Genomic DNA, 19,724 nt, shown 5'->3' with positions numbered 1-19,724 from the left:
TGGCACTGTTTGGCTCACAGACTAGAACTTGCTGTGGCAGATACAGTTGATGAGGTTGCAGGGGTCAATAACTTATTGTATGCCACTTACAGCATGTCACCAAAAAACCAGAGAGATCTAAATCTGTCCGCCAGTGAACCATGTGTACAGCTTCAGAAGATAGGGAAAATGCTTGATAGTAGAAGGGTAGCATCCAGTTACAGATCTGTGAAAGCTGTTTAGAACTGTTTTCCTGCCTTGTGCAATCATTGTGAGAATGCTTCTAAAGACCCATCTACACCCATAAGAGACCGGAGTATGTATGAAGGTCCCTTGAAGAAGCTTACATTCTTTTCTCAGAGATTTGCGGGTAATTTGTGATGCACTTAAAGAGCTCAAAGACTTATCACTCTCCTTACAGAGGAGGGATATTACATTTGTTAATGCCGACAGACTTTTGGTTAGTCAAGTACGTATATTTAGAGCAATGAAGGACTCACCAGGGGAGTTTGCTTCTGCGGCTCTGAGAGCAGTTGACAAGGGCAAATTCAAGAATGTTCCTCTTTTCCATGGTAGATGCAACTCTGTTGCCCTTAAACAAAATCAGTTTTACCTAAGTCTGTCTGTGAATATCAATAAACGATGTGCTCCCGATTCTGAGAAAGAACTTATAGACAGCTTCAGTGTGCTAGATGCAGACAACTTGCCTTCTGGTGATGAAGGCATTCATTATGGTGAAGCAGATATCCTGAAACTGTGTTCAGAGTTTTAGCTGCAAGCAAGAGATACTATCCAAGCTTTTAGACTTTTCAAAGATTTTGGTGGAAAGAAAACCCCTGAAGCATTAAAACAGTTAGTAGTTTGCATGGAAAACCTGCCAGCAGGTAATGTGGATTGTGAGAGAGTTTTCAGCGCAATTAACTTAATTGCTTATCCAACAAGGGTCTGTCTTCTTGTAGAGACCATTTCTTCATGCTTATGGGTAGAACTCAATGGTCCTCCATTTGAAACATTTGACGCAAAGCTGTATGTTAAGAGTTGGCTGGCAAAAGGTAGAAGGTCTGCTGAAGAAAATTGTTGTCAGAAACCCCGGCAAAATAGACACAGTGAATATCTTTGAGGGTTTTGGGAAATCCTGCAATAGATTTCTAAGTAATGTAAATAATTGTTACTACATGTTTTTTAAAGTGTTTGGTATTTTATGGCTTATACTTAATACTGATAGCTTTTGCCTATTTTATTATCCTTTGCTGGATGCAACTTCATGATTTTCTTAAGCACACAATACTAGTTATCTTGATTTAGACCACGCTGCTACTCAGATAGGCCACACCCCTTTAAGAAAATTGCTGCACCCATTTTAGAGCACCATCATGTTTTTTTCTCACTTAAAGCCCTGCCACAATCCATCTACGTATATTTGAATGGATAATGGTAGGTTTCACAATGCAGACACTGGTGTTTTCAGACCGTTGGAGTTGATATGTGGCAGGATATATTTTGAGGTATGAGGTCGATCATCTGTTAACGTGGGTTGAACAGAGGTAGCGATCCATGATTCATGGTAATGGATGAATTTGGCTGATCAGCTCTTTATTTTGCAGTTCAGATCGGGATCCATTCTTGTGGACAGCAATATATTCGGCAACATTAGAGTACTTGCCATACAAATTCTAGTTTGATGAATGAAGGTTTTCATTAGTATTTTAATAGTATAAAAATCCGGGTGTACCCAAGGGTAGCACTCTGTTTACATGTCTCTAGCAGGATAATAACACGAGAGAACATTACAGTCGCATTTGGATATTGAGTAAGCATATGGGGGCACAGCACAGATGGGAGTTTAGTAGGGGATGTCATTCGCATGATTGCTTTAGTTTCGTAGTCACTGGTAGAAAGCGGTGAGGTGTATCTGGCTATCTATGGGTTTCTTGTTTTGTGTTTCACCACTATGTCATGAATCACATGGTTGTAGGTATTAGAAGTAGTAGTCATAACTTTATTCGGTAGCTAAGTACCATCAAGTATACAAATATATAACATTCCAATAAATACATCAGAGTGCATATTAAAAAGATCTTCCAGCACAGTTCAATTTCCCTGTTTTTTGCAGCAAATAGTTGCTTATCAAGGTTCTCGCTCTTCCATTATTATTAGCACATACAAACAGAAGCTATGGACAGGCTAGGCTAAGTGCAAATAGTTCAAGACACTTTAGAACATATCAAATTATAAAATGTACCTTTCTACTTAACACATACCATACATACATTTGATACAATTTAGATCAGGCAATAATTAAAAAGTATTAATCTAAACACTAGAAATCAAATTTAGCAATCTACTGCGTTTATACCAGACTGCCTGTAAAAATGTGCTTGTAGCAATAACAATAACAGGAGTAGTATCAAATTTAGAATTCTAAGATCCACTAAATATTTGTTCATCTTCAAAGTTTGACACAGGGGAATAATCCATTTCCTGTGTGGGCCGTGGTAATGAGGGCAGAAAAATAGTAAATGTGCCTCTTTGTAGGCATTATACATTGTATATGGCAGTTCACTTGAGCAGTATTTATACATAATTGTTTAACTTTGGATCACTGTCAGGTTATCGTGAGGGGAGTCACGCCACACACTGGTCTGGTTTCTATTATTTCATGTGTTACTTCAGCATGATTTGCATGGCTATTATACTTGTTATTTACAACATGATTCGAATGGCTACTAGCTCAGCACATTTGTGCATCTCTGAAGGTTCATAGCGATGTATGGCCTTCACAAAAGGCGATCATTATCATTGAAATAAACTGAATATATTCTTGGAATTTATGTATGCAACTTTTCATGCCAACCCCTGTACTTATTATTTTCTTACAGATGATCCCCCTGAAGAAGGGACTAGGTCCTGAAATGCATTGGGTGTGACGATCAGATATTGTTTTATGATGAAATGTTCTACCGCTGCAGAAGAAATCACAACATTTGCAATAGGTTCACATAGTTGAAGACACATTAGCAAATGTTAACATTGGTATTGTTTTTGTAAATTAAATAAATGATGGTAAGAAGATCTGAAAACGTCTGCATTAAAGTTAAAATACATATTGAAAAATGTGTTCTATATATTTTGGTGATAGAGCACACTGTGTTCAAGTCCAGTTACTTCCGGGCATATTATCAAGGACAGGCGATACATTATCGCCGCTTTTATCGGCAGGAAACTGCCGATAAAGCGGCGATAATGGCCTTGATAATATGCTCTACAAATTCCAATCGAAGCCCATGTTAGATGTGTTCAGTTTCCTGCCAATAAAAGCAGCGATAATGTATCGCCTGTCCTTGATAATATGCCCCATCAGACTGTCATGACATGGGCCCATCACCGCTCCATACACCCCATGATGTAATGTGCGGGTATCCCTTTGGAATAAAGTGAGTCTTGAGGGTGGGGAGATCAGAAACCGCAGGCCTCACCCTACAAACAAAGGGGTCAAACATTTCCAATTTAGTACCTCATCCTTAGTTACTCTATTAAATCAGGCACAAAAAAACACCCTGAAAAATACTGCTACCACATGGCAATGGATCAGGTTTTGAAAAATGATTCCAAAATGTTCACCATGAAATGGGCGACAAGGCGCAGGAACTGTCTGTGTCCACCCTGAAACCCAATTTATACATAGACTCTTCAACATCTGGAGATGGAAATAGCTCTGGCAGAAACACTGGGCTGAGCACTAGTGTGCAACTGACAATCATTGGCAAACACTGTTGGTTCCTGATTCCAAGTTTAGTATGCACTAGTAATGAGGGAACAAGTGATGTGTTCATCATATTTGCATCAATTTACCATTTTCAGGTAATGCCCCTCCTTTTACGATAAAATAACTTCCAGGTCTCGACTTAGCTGCATACATTTAGGATTTAATAATCATGTTTTGACAAAGAGCAACTTTCATGACAAGAAAACATGAGTGGACAACAAGGAAGGATAAACCATTGTTATTGCACTCATTAAGTTTATACGTAGGCATGGGGACAACTCATTAGGGTATGTTAGCATAATTGTGAAGGGCAAAGTAAGGGCTTTAGTTACAAATGGGTGAGATAATTGGGGGGAAGACAAGGATGTTAGGTCTCTTGAACCTTGTGAACGTAACTTCTAGAAGCAACTGATTCTCCTTCCCTAAATACTTGCCAAAAGTCGCTTTAGGAATTGCATGTATTGTTCACTTCAGTAAGTTTGAGAGTAAAAAATGGAGAAATAAAATGCATTGCCAAAGGGGAAAGGTCTGCAGCTAATTATTTGTGGACGGGAATTGAAGGAAACATGATTAAGCACCCAGATCAGTCCATTGAAGATTCTGCCTTCAGAACTCTCAGACCTATCAGCCAGTTGATCTAACTGCAAACCTCGGGGCAGATTTACAAGCCCCTGTGCCACCAGTACGTCATTGATCTGTTTTTAATGTTCAAACAAACATTGCAACATGAAAAAAGGTCGAGTTCCAACATGTTGGCCCCTCCTGTATCAGGGCTTTAGCTATTGCTCTATTTTTGTGCTGAATAATAAGCAAATGCTTCTGGGCTTTAAAAGAATGGCTGAAATGAGTGCAGATTCTTCTGCAGGTGGTAAGTATGTTGTTGACCGTAGGGCAGATTTACAAGCCCCCTGCGCCACCAGTATATCACTTTTGACTGACTGACTAACTGACTGAGGGTATTTGTAGGGCGCACTTATGCGGAGGCGTCTTGGCACTGAGTAGAGTGAGCTGGGGGCAACACTGACATTGTGTAAAAAGCCTGGTTTTAATGCTTTCCGAAAGATAGTGCGAGAGGGCTGAAGTCGGAGCGGGACGGGGAGGGCGTTCCATAATTCAGCTGCCAAGAATGAAAAACGTTTGCCTTCCCACCTGACCCTTTTCATCTTGGGAGGAAGGACGAGTCCAGTGTCCATGGACCTTAAGCGGCGTGAAGAGATGTATCGGGGAAATTATGATTGTATGTTTTCCGCCCGACCTCCATAGAGGGCTTTGAGCACTAAGGAAGAAATCTTTGAACTCCACTCGACGTTTTCACCGGAAGCCAATTAAGTTGTTTAATGCTGGCCGAAGTGGAGTGATGCTTGGATAGGCCATACAACACTCGAGCTGGAGCGTTTTGGAGTGACTGAAGTTTGTTAAGTTGTTTCGCTCCAGCGCCCAAATAAAGGGTATTGTAGTAGTCGATCCGCGATAAAATAAGCGCTTTTCTCTGGGAGAACGGAATGAATGGAAGGATTTTGCACAGTATCTTGAGTGCAAAAAAACAGGCAGAAACCACTTGGTTAATTTGGGGGGTGCAAGTGAGATCTTTGTCGACGAGGAGACTGAGATATACGGCGTTCGGAGCCGGCTGCAGACATATTCCGGCTTCAGGGGTCCTTCAAGACTGGTTCCAGATTGAGGGTTTCTTGCCAAATTCCCAAATCTCTGTCTTCTAGGTGTTAACTTTTAATACGTTGACATTCATCCAAGACATCACAGAGGAAAGGCAATCACTGAACCGTACTGCTGACATACTGTTATTTTGAGTAACGTACACTACCACTTGCGTATCGTCGGCATACGATACAAGCGCCAGACCGTGACTTTTAATTAGTTGTGCCAAAGGGGTTACGTAGATGGTAAAGAAGGTGGGCGAGAGTGCAGAGCCTTGGTGAACTCCACCTGGGAGGATGAACCGTTCGGATCTCAGACCTTCCCAGTAAATCGTTGTTCCCTGGAGTCAAGACTCTGGTGGCACAGGAGGCTCCTCCATCTTTACAAGGACAGGAAAAGCCACCCTGTGTGACTTTTCCTCTCCTTGTAAATACAGCCCCTTCACACTCAGCACTTTGCTTTGAAGGGTCGGTCCATGGTTGTTGCTGTCGGTGTTCCCACCAACACACATGGAACAAGACACATCTCCAGATTTACGAGAAATTGTAAATCTGGAGATGCGTCTGAATGCTATGCCACCCTAGAGGTGGCATAGCAAGGCGCAACGAGGAGAAATGTTTTAATTTCTCTTTGTTTTTTCATCTTTCAATGCGTGCTGCATTCTAAAGCATGCATTGAAAGAGGAAAATGCCTTTAGTGAATGTTTTTGTGCTGGAAGGTGCCCCTTTCTGCACAAAAACAATCTGCCCTCAACTCAGGCATCCTTGCACCATAAGGGTGCCTGTGCTAGTACATGGCTGCAATTTTTGAGCCAGCGCAGATGGAAGTACAGAGATGCATCATATTCTTGTAAATATGTTGCATCCCTGTGCTTCGGAAGTGCCGCAGCGTGGCGCAGCCAAAGGGCTTGCGGGCCACGCTGAGGCACTTCCTTGTGTTCTCACAGCTGTTTTGCTGAATTTGTTTTTGTTGGCCTTTGGACTCTGTGCACTTTACCCAATTGACACATTTAATTTACTTGAAACCCCTAGGAAAATTGGTACTAAATGTACCTAGGGCCTGTAGAACAAATCCTACAATAATGTCTGCAGAATTGAGTGTGCCACCCACTTAAGCTGCCTTTAAAAACAGGTTTCAGGCCTGCCATTGCAGCATACATGTACATTTTTAAGCTGTCATTTCGACCTGGCAAAATAAAAGTTTTGTCGTCACATGCATACGGGAATTAAATCTATGTAACCCAAGAATACAGTTCACATATAACATACAGCCTGAAAAAATTCATTTTTTTGGACATTGGAATCCAAAAAACACAGACAGGAATGGCAACAGCTGTTTACAGAAAACCATCCGATGTGAACAACGCACTTCACTATTCAAGTGCACACCCAACCTCTCTTAAAAACCATTTACCAGTATCACAACTGATTAGAATCAAAAGAATCACATCTGAACCCGCTCAGAGCAACCTCCTGATCAATGAGCAACTCAACATATGCAAGGGTAGGGGATATCCAGAGGACCTAATGTCAGAAGCAAGGCTTAATGTTGAACAAAGAAAATGTGAGCACCTATTAATGAATTCCAACAAATCCAGGAGCCAACAAGAGGTCTTTGTCCTCAAACATTCTGTACAGTCCCCTAAAATCAAAAGAAACATCAAAAAATGTTGGGAAATCATCGAGCAAGAACCAGATTTTAACACTCTATTTAAAGAAAAACCTTTCTTCGCTCATAACCGCTCCAAGAACCTACAGGAACTATTAAAACCAACACCCATCCCCACAACAACTAATCATAAAGGGATGAGAAAATGCTGGAACTGCGGTCAGTGCAGAAACATTATTCCAGGAAACAACTTTGCACACCCTCACACAGCGAAGAAGATTTCACTGTGACACACAGTGGACTGTACCATTAAGGGTGTTATATAAGCAATCTAATGCCCATGCAGGCTGGTTTACGTAGGCAGAACTACAAGAAAAATTAAAACACAAATCATCGAACACAAAAGTATGATCCGTAACAAAAATCAGAACTCCTGCCTAGCCACACATTGGGTCAACACATCACATACTATTCCCCAGATCAGATTTACCATTCTAGAGAAAATAGATCTAGTTCCAGGGCTAGATTACAATACGTCTTTGGCACGCAGAGAAACGTTTTGGATTAAGTACCTGGGTACTATAATTCCGGGGGGTCTCAATGACCACTATGAATTACTGTGTTTTCTATAATCATTCATATTCAAGACTTTGGATACATCACGTTATCTTCATTGGAATGCTGAGCAACAGCAGTTATATTTCTATGTCCTGGAATTGCACATGTTTCTTTTATTCTGGTAGAGATGTTCATACACTCTTGAATGAACTTTCAGTGGCTATGACCGGTTTCTCCTTTTTGAGTAAGCTACAAACCGGCTCAATACTTTTTTTCCTTTCTTTTCTTTTTCCACAAGCACCTTTTCCCTAACTAATATCTGTTGGGTTTCCCTTACGTTGCACTGACTAAGTCTAGTTCACTCTGATGCATAGTGTCTGGTTGTTTGTGAAAACATGGGTTTAACAATAAAGTTTTAAGGTTGCTAGGTTACCCCGACTGGATGCTAGGTTCCTTGTCTTTAAACATAGCACGTACTAATCTACGTCATGGCGTCCGTTCGACTTGGCAAGGACGGTGGCGTTCTGGCAGTCCGTTATGAATACTCGGAGGTGAGCATCGCGTATTGGATGTTTGTAACTGTAACTTTCACGTATCTCACATTTTATCACAAGTAGTTTGTTAACGTATGGTCATTTCTATTTTTCTTTAGCAACGCGCCTTTTTGGTTTTGTTCCTGTAAGCTCCAGTCTCTCTTGATGTTGGCTTACTAATTACCACCATTGTGAGAACGTCTTGAAAATCTCATGTTTCACTTTACTTTTCAGTAAAGAACTTCGTGTTTAGATACTTTGCGGCACGGGTAAGACTTTACCTTGCCCCGGAGCACGGCGCTCAAGTGTTCGTTCACATGATACGCTTATATTGCTTAGCTCCCACACTTCGTTTGAACCCTTATGATTCTCAGCGTCATTAACATCATGGAATAGATATAGCCCACACTCAAATTTTTTCACTGGGTGATGTATGAGTTTTCGTTGGGCATGTTTTGACTACTTCACCTGCATCTTTAACTCTCTGCTCACTTAGCTGTCTCACAACGTTTTTTTCGACATATACTTTTTTCATTTCCCGGGAGCATTCACTACCATGTGCAAATCCTATTGTTTTGAATACTGTTTTAAACAATGTTGTGTCACTTTGTGACATTTCCTCATGTTTTTTCCCACTTAATGAAATCAATCTGACCCTGTGCCTCATGGGAACAGTCCAGCCCGAACTTCCAAGCCATGCCTTCCCTGGACTGGAAACAAGCTACAGAGGACCGGTTTCTGGCATTTCAGCCTTCTTCAGCACCGCTTGCTTGAATCCAGTGGCAAAGTGAGTAAGGGACTCACGTCTGAGCATACCCTGCCAACTTATGGCGAACAAAAAAAAACCAAAGGAAATGATGGACGGAGCTTTGACAATACAAGCACTCACCCCCAGGCCATGTCTGAACTGGGGTGGCAGAGTGGGCTAAAGAACGGTGATGGATTAAACCAAGATCAGTTGGCTGGGCATGAGTGCTTGTATTGTCAACGCTCCGTCCATCATTTCTTTTGGTTGACTGATTGATTGATAGGCTTTATTTCGATATAAAAATATCATAAAAGCTTGTACAACAAGTATAAAACACAACATTTATAACAATCACTACCTATTTACACAAAAAGGAGGAAAATGTTAAAATAGTTAAAACAGAATTAAATTGACAAGGAAAGCCTTCGTGCACGATTCAACCATGACCACTTTAAAAATTTTGACACAGCACTGACAGTCAAAGTGGATGTGTCAGACATTAACATTCGCAATGCCACTATATGTTTGCGGGTACCTAGGAGTCTACATAAGGGTTTTAGCCAGCGGCTCCTAGGTGCACAGTAATCCGGACATTCGAAGAGAATGTGGGCTACCGACTCTATTAAGGTGGGACAACGCGCACAAAAAGGGGAAAACTGATAAGAGGATTTCCAACGGGCAACTAGTTCGCCTACTGGAAGGGTCACCACTCTGAACTTAAAATATAAGACGCGGTCAAAAGGGATGGAAATCTTGTCTAAGTAGGGTTCATAGGCCACCACATCCTTGATCCTCAGAAAGGCTACAGTGGAATTACAATGACATGAGTCTGAATGCAGTTTAGAGGAGACCCAATTCCAGCACAGTTTCTTAATCATGGCTTTGGGTGGGGCAGTTCTCAATGCCCATGCATCACCCAGCCCTAACTCCACTAATAGCCGTTTTACATCCCTCAACCATTTGATCCTAGACCAGCCTTCCATGGCCATAACCTCTGATAGCGCTTCCGCATATGAGGCTAGTTCGGGCACCCGCCACAACCGGGCCAAAAGAAGCAGGGGGCGGAGTTGCGCTTGGTCCTTGATCGATCTGCAACCTAGATCCAATTGCACTGGTACAGTGGGTGTACTCCACGGGAAAGCCATCAGGTCTTTCAAAAATGTGCTCTCTGATTTTGTTAGTACATCCAGGTTGCAAGTACCCCACTGCTCCGCCCCATATAGGGCAGCGCTAACCCCTCTGGCTTTGTATATCTCCACAACTGGGGCTATAGGTTTACTTGTGGAGGAGCGTTGTTCTTTAAGTAATGCTCCGCCCACCCTTTTATGACTGAGGAGCATTTTTTGGATATGTGGGTTCCAGCTAAGTGAGTCATTGAGGCGGATACCCAAATAGTCAAACTCGGATACCCTCTCCAATGGAACAGAATTCAGACCCGGAGGATGCCCAAGTTTCTTGGGGGGATTCATGATCAAATACTTAGTTTTATCGGTATTGATTACCAACCCCCTCAATAAACAGAACTCCTGGAAACTATTCAGGAGGCTCTGGAGGCCCATGGGAGACTTTGAAATAAGAAGAGTGTTGTTGGACCCAGCCCTTTAGGCAGGTTCACCCCGAGACTTTTTGCTTTTTCCTAGCCTGTTTCTGTGACCTGGTGTTGGTGATTTTAGGCCTCTGCACACTTTTTCACTGTGGTACTGTGTAAAGTGCTTGAGCTCTTTGTGTATGTGTGGTGAGTGACCTGCCCTCCCATGGGAATGAATGGGGAATATGTATGCCCACGGTAGTTCCTGATGTGTGGGGAGTGCAGGGTCGAGTTTGATATGTACAAACTCGTGAGATTGAATGCTGCGTAATGATATATGCGGCATGACTGTGTCTAGTGTGGCACTAGAAGTGCCACTTTTAGAATTTGGTAATTTTGTGTAATTTGTGTCTGGCGTGTGATTGGCTGGTGAGCCTGGTCCAGGAGTGCCTGGGCCTGCTTGTGGATTGACTGTCTGGTTTGAGGGTGACAGGGGCTGGGGAGCCCCAGGAGGTTGTCTGAGTCAGCCCGTGGATGAAAGGCTGCATCTGCTGCCAGGGAAGTGGGAGGAGATGGCACCTGGGAGTGAAGAGGGCTGTGCCTGCCTGCCACAATGCTGGCTCCACCCCCTGCTGGACGACTGTCCCCTCTGCCCCTCACACTGAAAGGAGTTCCCTATAACCAGTTCTAGCTGGTTCTCACGCTGCCTGCACCCTTTAGACAAAGGATTTTATAGTATCAAAAGGGGCTGTGTCCCCTTCCAAAATGTTCTTGTTTCTAACTTGAATCCTGCTGGAGGCGTGCTGCTGCTTGGGCCCAGAGGAATCCCTGGGCCCTGCCCAGCCCCTGGATACCTGATGGACTTGTCCTGGACCCCTGAAGGACTTTTTGCTGGACTTTGCTGCCCAGGACTTCTGGGGACCCTTTTGCCTGGCTCTCCTGCCCCCTTCACTCATGGGGGCTGCTTTAGTGCTTATAGCGCTCGGAGAGCGCTGTATTTTGACCCATAGCTAGTGTGTCGCCATCACGCATTTTACATGAGGTTTAGCAGATGCCTACCCTGCTTGGCTCCCGATTCGTGATCTGTTTTATTTTACGTGTGCCACCCCGTTTATTCATTTAATTTCACGTGCTACCCCATGTATGGCGCCTTAGTGAGTGCCCATCTCGCTTCTATGTTTATTTTTACCTTCGAGGGTGACCACCACTCGTTATTGCCTCCGTTGAATCACCGCCATCGGCTCCGGCCGCGTTTCTCTTTGGAGCGGCCACGCTGGGATTGGCTCGCTCTGGGGGGCTCGCCTAGGAAGGCTGCGCTACAATTGGTGAATCGCCGGAGACTGCACGAAGGGGCCGCACTCCTATTGGCCCAGCAGCGGGAAGGCGTGCGGCGTCATCGGAGGCTCGTCCCGAGAGCCGCGCACGGATTGGCTCAGCGCTTACCCCGATGGAGGAAGACGGCCCGCGGCCCGAGTGCAGAGAAGTGCCGGCAGCAGGGAGGACACCGCAGAGAGAAGGCGCGACAATGGATCCTCCCCGCAGCAGGGCCGGTGAGTGAAGGGCTGCAGAGGGAAGCTCCGTGCGGTGCCGGTTTGAGGCACTTGAGTCAGGGCGGCCCCAGATGGCAGTGGGCCGCCCCACCGCATTCTTGTTTGGCCCACGAGGGCCCCGGGGGCATTGTTGTTGGTTTCCGAGCCCTGAGGGGCTCCGTGGCATTTCTTAGAGCCCCGAGGCTCCCACGAGGGGCATAATTCTTTTCAGAGCCCCGTGGCTCCCACGATGGCCAGTAGTTGTTGAGTCCCCGTGTGAGGGGCTCCATCGTCGTGAGGCAGCATATGTGGGTTATTAGAGCCACAAAGCTCCAAGGGGGCCGTATTTGTTTTAAGGAGCCTGCGAGGCTCAAGGGCATGTTGCCTTACGGAGCTAGACGGCTCCCTCGCCCCATTATGTCCCAGAGCCTGTTTGGCTCCAACGTGCGCAAAGTCCAGAGCCTGTGTGGGTCCAGCAGTGGGCGCAGTTTGCGCCTAAGGGTCAGTGAGGACCCTGTTGCAGTTTTGAAGTTCCCAGCTGCCCAACAATTAGTGGGCAGCTGCACCGTTTAGGTCTTGGGATGTCCTCAGGTGCCCAGCAAGTAGTGGGCACCTGCTACGTTTAGGTTTTGTGCCAGTGGCGCACCCCTGACTGGCGCTGCTTGCCAGCGCGCCCTGACATTCTGGACACAGGGCTCTTTTGTCCCTTTATTAGATGGGGGCTGGTATGTGATTTTATTTAGGCGCAATGTGATTATCTATGTGATGGTAATTGCCTACTGTGTGTTTTTGCGCTATTGAGTTGTGCTGGGGCACCTCTGAATGGTCTCATGCATCATGTGTCTTTCTTTCCCTGCACTGCGCCTCTGAATGTTTTAGGCGTCATGTGTCTCCTAGCGCTGCACCTCTGAATGTGTTTGTGATGCATCATGTACCTTGTTCTTAACACCGCTGAATGTGTAGGTTTATGCATCATGTGTTTCCCTTTACTACTCCTCTGAATGTATATTTATGCATCATGGGTAATCTGTTCTTCCTAGACCCCTAAACACTGTGTGATACTCAGGTGGTTGTCCGTACACCTCTGAATGTTTATTTAGGCATCATGGGTTTTCCTTTACTACTCCTCTGAATGTGTTTCATGCATCATGGGTAATGTGTTCTTGTTTATACCCGTAGTGCGTGTGATACTTAGGTGGTTGTTCTTTTTAGTACAGGTGGTCCTAGTGAGGTCCTGGTTCCTGTTACCAGTGGTTACTGGTTCTGTGCCATAGTTGCTAATTTGTGCTACTTTGATTTTTATTCTTTATTATTCTTTATTCTCAAAGTGCTATTTATGATTCTGACAGTGGCCCACGTGGCCCTGTCTTGTGTACATAATCCCTTGTGAATATTGCCCGTGCCAGTTGGCACCATGTATATTGTGTGATACTATCTTGTGTGTTTTTACAATACAAAAGTTATTTTATAATAACCTTGTGTGGAGTCCCTTTTGTGGTGTGCCTAGTATGTTGTTGCTGTTGTGTGCTGGCGCAAATGCTTTACACATTGCCTACGAGTTTAGCCTTACTGCTCGTGCCCAGCTACCAAGGGGGTGAGCAGGGGTTATCTTGGCGTGTGACTCGTTTGCCCTGACTAGAATGGTGGTTTCTGCCTAGCTTTGGCGTCAGCCTTAGCCAACCAGAAATAGCCAGTTCTAACAAGTGTCATCTGTAAAAAGCAGAGTTAGGATCTGTTTGCCCGCCAGGGAAGGAGCATCGGAGGGAGTTCTTAACAAATGCTCAACCACTCCGTTCACATAAAGAGAGAACAGAGTGGGGGCTAGCACACATCCCTGGCGGACGCCCCTTCCCACAGGGATCCTCTCAGTTTTTTCACCCTTCGTGCCCCATCGCACCTGTGCAAAATTACCAACGTGTAGTCTCACGAGGAGGGACAGGATATACGGAGGCAACCCCAGTTCTGACAGAACCTTCCACAACTCCTCCCTTGGTACCAGGTCAAAGGCAGTCTTAAGGTCTATAAAGGCCAAATACAGACTGCCTTTGCCCAGCACCACCACCTTCCAATACAAGAGAGCCAGTCTGAAGGCCTGTTCAATGGTCCCGGTACCAGAACGGAATCCTGCTTGGAAGTCCGACAAGATGTTATTGTCGTCCACCCACTGGATCACCCTTCCTAAAATCACCTCCCCTGCCACTTTTTGGGACGAGTCGATGAGACTAATTGGCCTGTAGTTGGCTGGGTTGTCCCGACACCCCTTTTTGAATATCGGGACAACCTCAGCCCTTTTCAAGGATTCAGGTACAGGTGCACCTTTATTAATAGCGTTGAGCAATGATGAAACTAGCTTCCCCCACTCCTTGGGTTAGCCCGTAGCAAATCACCCAGTATCCCTTCAGGCTCTGCTGCTTTCAGAGGAACCAATGTTTTAATTACACCTTCCACCTCTCTAGCAGTAAAGGGGTCGCCCTCAGTACCCCCTGCACAGTCATCCAAAGAGAAGGAGGTATGGGAAATCAACTCAATAGGGGAATAGAGGGACAATAAGTGGTTGAACCAGTTTTGGGCAGGGATATTACACATCATCATAGTGCTAACTGGCCTTTCCCTAGATCTTATGAGGTTCCAGAAGCTTCTGGCATCCCTATCCGAACTTGCTTTCTTGAGATCCGCCCAGAACCTGTCCTCCCAATCTCTCTTTGCTGCAACAGTAGTCTGGGAGTACTCTTTCCTAGCCAGTCTAATAGCAGCCTGGGATTTGCTTTTAACAGCACCTATCAGTGTACCAACCAGGTGGATTCGGCAGGTTCTTGGTCTTGCCAGTTCGAGAGGCCTTACTTGGGAGAATGAAAAGGTCACTCAGGGCCTTGGTTGTGTCACAAAAAAGCACTGTGATTTCCTCAGACTGGGAAGTCAACCAATCCAATTTAGACTGAGCTATATCTAAGAGTGCCCCAATAGCTAGCACTTCCTCTTCATCTATGATGAGCTTGCTCCATTTCAAACGTCTACCGCAGTTGGAGGGATATACTTCCTGAGGTGTAGGCGCTAGATGAAACGTATGCTCCCCTTTGTACCCAATCCACAGAGGACGAAGGATAAGAGAGAGGAGATTATGATCACTCTCAACTGTAGGGAGTACCTCCATATCCTGGAAGAAGCTCCAAAGTTTTACGTCAAGGAGAATGTAATCTATCCTAGACGTGTGGTTCACCCTGTTATAAGTAAGTAAGGGCTCCAGATGGATCTGACGTCGACCTTCCATTAACAGCCCTAAGGCCAAATTCCATATTTAAGGAATTTATTTGGACCACCACTTGAGACCATCTCCTAATGGGAGGTATAGTTAAAACTGGTATTCCTCTCCTAATGTCTTCGTCAGCGGTTCCCAAGGTGTCCTCCAACCCAATGGGCTCAAACGTACAGTTTAGGTCCCCTGCGACCAGGATATGAGAACTATTGGGGCACTGCCTAAACGAAGATTCCAATTCTGATACTATGGGTGAGTGAGAACCTCCCTTCGTACCCCCAGCGTAGATATTAAAGATGTCCAAGATCAGCCCTCTTTGCGGTCCCTTGATTGATATACCCAGTAGATTTGGTGAGTTTGACACATGCTGAGTGGCAGCCAAGTTCCCTAGCAACCCATATAAGGAGGCCTCCTGAGGGTCGGCCCTTACCTGAGAGGGGGACACTGCTGGTACAAAAAAGGATGAGTAACCTACCTTGTGACAAAGCTCTCTGCTCCAAGTTTCTTGGAAAATGGAAATAGAGTAGCCTTCCACAAGGATATTCCAGTCGGGTAGAGCCAGCTTCCTCGAAATACCTGCAACATTCCAGCTGAGAATCCTTAAATCAGGATCCGCCACAGCAGCCTCGCCGCGGGGTTTGGGGCTGGATACCCCAACCCTCTCAGGAGGTGTCCGAGGTGCACTTACTCCTTGCTGGATCCCAACGACCAGGTTGGGATCCTGAACTAGAGGGCTACATGCAATTGGTGAGGGTGGTGGGCTGGTGTTACTGAGGTCTGGGACATAAGGTTCTGATGCAAGTCCCGGGCTCCGGGGCAAGGGAACCACCCCAGGGAAAATGTTGTTTCAATATCCTGGCATCCCCCCTTATGGCCCTGACCATGTAACTGACTGATGGGACATAGGGATGAAGTGGTTCTCAGGAGGGGTAAAGTTGTGCCTCCTTCTTCCCTCCAAATAAATACCACATTGGTTACCAACCGGTCTCGGGTAGAAATAGGTCAAGTCCACTACCCCAATACCAGCACCACCAGTCCCCAGATTCTGGTTGCAAATTGTTTGGGCAACCCTGTCGTCCTTAAAGTTCACCACCACACAGTCACCCTCAAAATGCTTGTGCCCATAGCCTACCCATCCTACCCTTCTAGCACCTAGGATCAAGCCATCTAGTACCCTAGGGAGGGGTCTATTTGTCCTTAACCAATACATGGTTTTATTTTTTAGCGTTTGGTAGGATTCTAGCTAGTCAACCTTCAAGGGTGGTACATTAGTAAGAATGGCAACATAGGGGTGACAGTCTGGTGGTAAGTTCATGGGTGGTATTCTAGGGGCCTCTTTGGGAGGAAGCACATCAGGCTGGATATGAGGTAGAGGGATAGAGCTAATACTTCTAGGTTGTGCTAGCTCAAGGCCTTTGCTAGTGCCAGAGTTTCTAGGATTGACAGAGCCATTTTTACCAGAAACCACGGAACGCGCAGGCTTCTTGACATGGACAATGGAGGCCTTTGGTATGTTTGAATGTTCAGTTGCATCCTTTGTGGCCAGCCCAGGGTTCCGATTGCCCCCATTAGAGGCAACAGTGAGAACAGCATGAGCATTTGCCGCTGCCGCCCCTTTGACCATTCCAGTTGCAGTGGATAGGTCCTGTGGGGAAGCAGGGATCGCCCGGGCAACAGATTTCCCCCCTGGTTCATCCTCCCTAATTCTAGAATGTAGTTTGATTAGAGATTTAGTGGAATAGAAGTTATCCAGGGTCACTTGCTCAAACCTATCCAACCGCTCTACCAGCCCTTTAACTCTCTCTAAGACCGGGATCAATAAAGATTTCAGCATTTTCTCAATTTGGGCAGTCAAGGGGATCTCATGGTGTGGGAACTCTGCAGAGTCTGTAGTCAGATCAGCGCAAGGCTTTTCTGCTGCAGCGCCTAAGAGCACATCCCCTGTGTCCCCCTGTCGGCAACTAGCACCCTCCCCTGCACCCTTGTGGATCACACTCACCCAAGTTTCCTAATTTTCTTGTAGGGTTTGGGATGACAACCTTTGCGCGGGCTAGCAATTTTTTTCCTTTTAATATGGACAGATCTAGTTGCTACCCGCGATACCAACACTGGTGGAGGGAGGGGTTCCCCGTGACTAGAAGGAATGTTAGAAGGGAGCAAGAGGACAGGGGCATTACTGGGCCTCGAATCCAAAGCATCATCTTCGATAAGTGGGGCTAAGTCTGCCATACTCTCCAACCTATCAGAACGAACCCCCAGAGCAACAGCCTGTGGGTGATCTAGGAGAAGAGAAGCATTCACCACAGAATCGATTGCACGTACTGGAGAAAGAGCTTGCGCCATGGAACCCATTGACAACCACTTCTCTGGAGGATGTTTAAGAAGTTCGATGGATAACCGGCGCTCAGCCCGTCTCTCAGCCAGGGCAAATTCTCTGTATATCTCTCGGGTAGCCCTGACAAAATATTTAACTAGAGGTCCTAGTATTGAAACCCCTACCGTAGAGGGTAACGGGTTTGGTGTACACGTAGTCATACTATAACCAACAATCAGTAGTAGAGATAAACTTATTCGCTATGCTCCACAACGTAAGAAGTCCAGAAAGTGTAAAAGTCCTTTAACACTGGCAATTGATAATGTCAAACAGGGAGTGACTCACTGTGTAAAAGACAGGAAATTATAAGGAAGTTTTGAGCCAAATGTTAGGGAGTGGGCCCAGCCCAGCCTCCTACAACCCCTGACGGCCCCAGACGGCCTGCCCTTTGCCCGGGCTTCGCCCGGCGCTCCCGCACAGCGGGTTTCAATGATTATTAAGTACCCTCGTGTTGCCCGGTGGGCGGGCCTGAGCAAGCAAAGCAGACCAGGTGTTGTGGTCTCGCAGGGACTCCTGGACAACTGAGTCCCTGCGGCGTTTGCTAGCCCGCTCGCTCTCCCTCCGTGATCCCAGGCACCAGCGCAACACAATCCGCCCTTTAACTCTCTCTAAGACCAGGATCAATAAAGATTTCAGTATTTTCTCAATTTGGGCAGTCAAGGGGATCTCATGGGGTGGGAACTCGGCAGAGTCTGTAGTCAGATCAGCCCATGGCTTTTCTGCTGCAGCACCGGAGAGCACATCCCCCGTGTCCCCCTGTGGGCAACAAGCACCCTCCCCTGCGCCCTTGTGGATCACACTCACCCTAGTGCCAAGTTTCCTAATTTTCTTGTAGGGTTTGGGATGACAACCTTTGCGCGGGCTAGCAATTCTGTCCATATTAAAAGGAAAAGATCTAGTTGCTACCCGCGATACCAACACTGGTGGAGGGAGGGGTTCCCCGTGACTAGAAGGAATGTTAGAAGGGCGCAAGAGGACAGGGGCATTACTGGGCCTCGAATCCAAAGCATCATCTTCGATAAGTGGGGCTAAGTCTGCCATACTTTCCAACCTATCAGAACTAACCCCCAGAGCAACAGCCTGTGGGTGATCTAGGGGATTCACCACAGAATCGATTGCATGTACTGGAGAAAGAGCTTGCGCCAGGGAACCCATTGACAACCACTTCTCTGGAGGATGTTTAAGAAGTTCGATGGATAACCGTCGCTCAGCCCGTCTCTCAGCCAGGGCAATTTCTCTGTATATCTCTCGGGTAGCCCTGAAAAAATATATCTGGAGGTCCTAGTATTGCAACCCCTACCGTAAAGGGTAAGGGGTTTGGTGTACACGTAGTCATACTATAACCAACAATCAGTAGTAGAGATAAACTTAGTCGCTATGCTCCACAACGTAAGAAGTCCAGAAAGTGTAAAAGTCCTTTAACACTGGCAATTGATAATGTCAAACACGGAGTGACTCACTGTGTAAAAGACAGGAAATTATAAGGAAGTTCTGAGCCAAATGTAAGGCAGTGGGCCCAGTCCAGCCTCCTACAGCCCCTGACGGCCCCAGACGGCCTGCCCTTTGCCCGGGCTTTGCCTGGCGCTCCCGCGCAGCGGGTTTCAATGATTATTAAGTACCCTCGTGTTGGCCGGTGGGCGGGCCTGAGCAAGCAACGCAGACCAGGTGTTGTGGTCTCGCAGGGACTCCTGGACAACTGAGTCCCTGCGGTGTTTGCTAGCCCGCTCGCTCTCCCTCCCTGATCCCAGGCACCAGCGCAACACAATCCGCAGCAGGGCACATCTTCCGTCGTCCAGGCGATCGAGGCGGCACCCGCGTAGCGGGTCCTGCGAGGCATGGGCACAATGCAGCAGGGAGCGTCCTCCATGAAAAAACAGCCCCAAATGGCGTCCTCTGAAGTCAGGCAAGTTGAGCAGTTCCCGCTTTGGGTGGGCGAGTTGGTAAGTTTTGAACCGTGTTGATCGGTGGGCGGGGCCTGAGCAAGCAACGCAGACCAGGTGATGTGGTCTCTCAGGGACTCCTGGACAACTGAGTCCCTGCGGCGTTTGCTAGCCCGCTCGCTCTCCCTCCATGATCCCAGGCACCAGCGCAACACAATCCGCAGCAGGGCACAACTCCCGGCGTCCAGGCGATCGAAGCGGCACCCGCGTAGCGGGTGCTAACAGGCGTGTGCACAATGCAGCAGGGGGCGT

This window comes from Lissotriton vulgaris, chromosome 7 (genome assembly GCF_964263255.1).
Source record: "Lissotriton vulgaris chromosome 7, aLisVul1.2, whole genome shotgun sequence".
NCBI lineage: Eukaryota > Metazoa > Chordata > Amphibia > Caudata > Salamandridae > Lissotriton > Lissotriton vulgaris.
This window is presented reverse-complemented; position numbering follows the sequence as displayed.